The sequence below is a fragment of the Aegilops tauschii genome, chromosome 5 (assembly GCF_002575655.3).
Source record: "Aegilops tauschii subsp. strangulata cultivar AL8/78 chromosome 5, Aet v6.0, whole genome shotgun sequence".
Lineage (NCBI taxonomy): Eukaryota > Viridiplantae > Streptophyta > Magnoliopsida > Poales > Poaceae > Aegilops > Aegilops tauschii.
The window spans coordinates 469,771,472-469,775,757 of NC_053039.3; positions in this window are offsets into that span (position 1 = coordinate 469,771,472).

A 4,286-nucleotide genomic window follows, 5' to 3' on the forward strand; every position below is an offset into this window, starting at 1 on the left:
CAAGCTACTCCAAAAAGATATAGATGAAGAATATGAGCATAATATTTCTTTCTCTCAAATTATACTCATAGGATATAAGTGAAGCAAGAGAGAATTTCTTCAAAAATACTAAAGCACTCCGTGCTCAAAAAGATATAAGTGAAGCACTACAGCAAATCCATAAAAAAGAGCTTCGTTGACGGAATGTGAATGCCGCTTACCTAGCCTCCCTGGCAACTAATTGAGGACTCTATTTTATTTAAAAAATTCAGGTCTAAGTATTTTATTAAAACAACAAGAAATGAAAATAAAATGACATTCTAAGAATAGCACAACTCAAGTGAAGAAGCAAAAATTTAGGCTCAACCGATACTAACCGATAATTGCTGATGAAGAAAGGTGGGATTCCTACCGGGGCATCCCCAAGCTTAGATGCTTGAGACTTCTGGAAATATAATGTTTGGGTGCCTTGGTCATCCCCAATATTGAGCTTTTGTGTCTCCATAATTCTTCTCATATCACGGTTTCCCCAAATCTCGAAAACTTCATCCACACAAAACTGAACAAGAACTCGTGAGATAAGTTAGTATAAACCAATGCAATAACCTTATCATTCTCTACTATAGCAAATCACTAAAATTATTATTCAACATTGCATACTAAATGCCTCTGCATATTTAATAGTCCTATCCTCAAATAGAATCATTAAACAAGCAAACATATGCAAACAATGCAACCATAACAGCATTCTGCCAAAACAGTACAATCTGTAAAGAATGCAAGATTCGTCATACTTCCCTAACCCCAAAAATTCTGAAAAAATACCACACTTCAAAAATTTATCAGAGATTATTTTGCAAAAAGTTTCAGCATTTTATCACGTTCTGACTTTTCTAGGGAATTTTTGCAACAGCGAAAAACTTTCTGTTTTGAAACAGCAACATGTAAACTTGCAAAATAAGCATGGCAAAAGTTATCATTGCCACTTTTATTGAAATAAAAGATGCAAAACATTATTCTAAATGACATAAAGCAAATCCTAACAAAATAAATTGATGCTCCGAGCAAAACACATATCATGTGACGAATGATAACATAGCTCCAAGTGAGGTTACCGATAATGTTGGAGAGGAAAGAGGGGATGCCTTCAGGGGCATCCACGAGCTTAGTTGCTTGGATCTTCCTTGAATATTACCTTGGGGTGCCTTTGGCATCCCCAAGCTTAGGGCTTTGTCACTCCTTATTCTCCTCATATCGACATCTCACCCAAAACTTGAAAACTTCAATCACACAAAACTTAACGAAACCTAGTGATATAGGTTAGTATGATAAAGAGCAAACCATTTCACTTTTGGTACTGTCAAAGACAAGATTCATAAATTTTTCCACACAATTCATAATGTAGCATATCATTTCTACAATTTATATTGAGCAATATAAGCCATAGAAATAAGGAAACAAGCAAACTATGGATTGAAAACAGGATCTGTCAAAAACAGAACAGTATCTAGTAATCTGTACTCAAGCCATACTTATGCTACTCCAAAAATTATGAAGAAACTATGACCACGTGAGAAATTTGTATATTAATCTTCTGCAAAAAGAATCAACTCAAAATCACTCTTCTGTTAAAAATGAGAGTTATTTTTGTGAGCACAAAAGTTTCTGTTTTTCAGCAAGATCAAATCAACTATCACCCAACATGATCCCAAAGGCTTTACTTGGCACTTTATTGGAACCAAAGCAATAAAACATGATTACTACAGTAGCATAATCATGCGAACACACAAAAACAGTAGATAAAAGTTTTGGGTTGTCTCCCAACAAGCACTTTTCTTTAATACCTTTTAGCTAGGCATGATGAGTTCAATGATGCTCGCTTAAAAGATAAGGTTTGAAACATAATAAGAGCATCATGAATCATAAGTTCCTCTCTCATAATAACTTTCAGTAGCATCATGAATAGATTCATCAATATAACCATCACATAAAGCATTCTTTTCATGACACAAAAGCATACAAAACTTATTACTCTCCACATAAGCAAATTTCTTATCATCAATAGTAGTGGGAGCAAACTCAACAAAATAACTATCATGAGAGTGAAAATTAAAATCATGATGACAAGTTTCATGGTTATCATTATTCTTTATAGCATACATGTCATCACCATAATTATCATAGATAGGAACTTTTTTCTCATAGTCTATTGAAGTCTCATCAAAAATGGTGCATTCATCATTAAATAAAGTCATGACCTCTCCGAATCCACTTTCATCATTATAATCATCATAAATAGGAGGCATGCAATCATTATAACAAATTGGCACATCAAATATTGGGGGACTAAAAACATCATCTTCATCAAACATAGCATCCCCAAGCTTGTGGCTTTGCATATCATTAGTATCATGGATATTCAAAGAGTTCATACTAACAACATTGCAATCATGCTCATCATTCAAAGGTTCTATGCCAAACATTTTATAGCATTCTTCTTCTAACAACTGAGCACAACTTTTCGATCCATCATTTTCAAGAAAGATATTATAAAGAAGATCAATAATATGATGCAACCTCAATTCCTTTTTTAGTCTTATTTTATAAACAAAACTAGTGATAAAACAAGAAACTAAAAGATTCGATTGCAAGATCTAAAGATATACCTTCATGCACTCACCTCCCCGGCAACGGCGCCAGAAAAGAGCTTGATGTCTACTATGCAACTTTATTCGTGTAGACACGTGTTGGCTGCCAAGCGCAGAGTTTTGTAGGACAGTAGCAATTTTCCCTCAAGTGGATGACCTAAGGTTTATCAATCCGTGGGTGGCGTAGCATGAAGATAGTCTCTCTCAAGCAACCCTACAATCAAATACAACAAATATCTTATGTCCCCAACACACCCAATACAATGGAAAATTGTATAGGTGCACTAGTTCGGCGAAGAGATGGTGATAAAAGTGTAGTATGGATAGTAGATATGAGTTTTTGTAGTGCGAACAATAAAAAATAGCAAGGTAGTAAATAGTAAAAAAGAGCAAAAACGGTATTGCAATGATGGAAAATGAGGCCTAGGGTGCATACTTTCACTAGTGCAATCTCTCAACAATGCTAACATAGTTGTATCATATAACCGTCCCTCAAAGTGCGATGAAGAATCACTCCAAAGTTCCTATCTAGCGGAGAACATAAGACGGAATTGTTTGTAGGGTATGAAACCACCTCAAAGCTATTCTTTCCGTTCGATCTGTTCAAGAGTTCGTACTAAAATAACACAAAGCTATTCTCTCCGTTCGATCTATCCTAGAGTTCGTACTAAAATAACACCAAAGAAAAATTAAGATTTATAATATTCAATCCAACATAAAGAACTTCAAAGAGTGCCCCAAGATTTCTACCAGGGAAACAAAGACAAGAATGTGCATCAACCCCAACGCATAGATTACCCCAATGTCACCTCGGGAATCCGCAGGTTGAGTACCAAAACATATATCAAGTGAATCAATACGATACCCCATTGTCACCATGAGTATTCAATTGCAAGACATATATGAAGTGTTGTCAAATCCATAGAAGTATTCAATCTGATAACAACGAAATCTCAAAGGGAAAAACTCAATTCATCACAACAAGATAGAGAGGGGAAAACACCATATGATTCGACTATATTAACAAAGCCCGTGATACATCAAGATCGTGACATCTCAAGAACACGAGAGAGAGAGAGAGATTAAACACATATCTACTGGTACAAACCCTCAGCCCTGAGGGTGGACTACTCCCTCCTCATCGTGGTGGCCACCGGTGATGATTCCCCCCTCCGGCAGGGTGGCAGAACGGGGTGTAGATTGGATCTCGTGGATACAGAGGCCTTGCGGCGGCGGAACTTCTGATCTTGGGCTACCCCAAAGGGTTTTGGAATATTTAGGAATTTATAAGGCGAAGAGGCGGTCCCGGGGACACGTGAGGTGGGCAGCACCCACCAGGGCGCGCCTGGGCCTCCTGGCGTGCCCTGGTGGGTGCTGCTCCCCTCGAACAGCCCCCAGGTGCTTCCTTGGCCCACTGGCTTTCTTCTGGCCCAAAAAATCCTCCAGGAGTTTCGTTGCATTTGGACTCCTTTTGATATTGATCTCCTGCGATGTAACAAACAAGCAAAAAACAGCAACTGGCACTCGACACTGGGTCAATAGGTCAGTCCCAAAAAATGACATAAAGTTGTTATACAATGATTGTAAAACATCCAAGAATGATAATATAATGGCATCAATACTTCATAAATTATAGATACGTTGGAGGCGTATCAACGA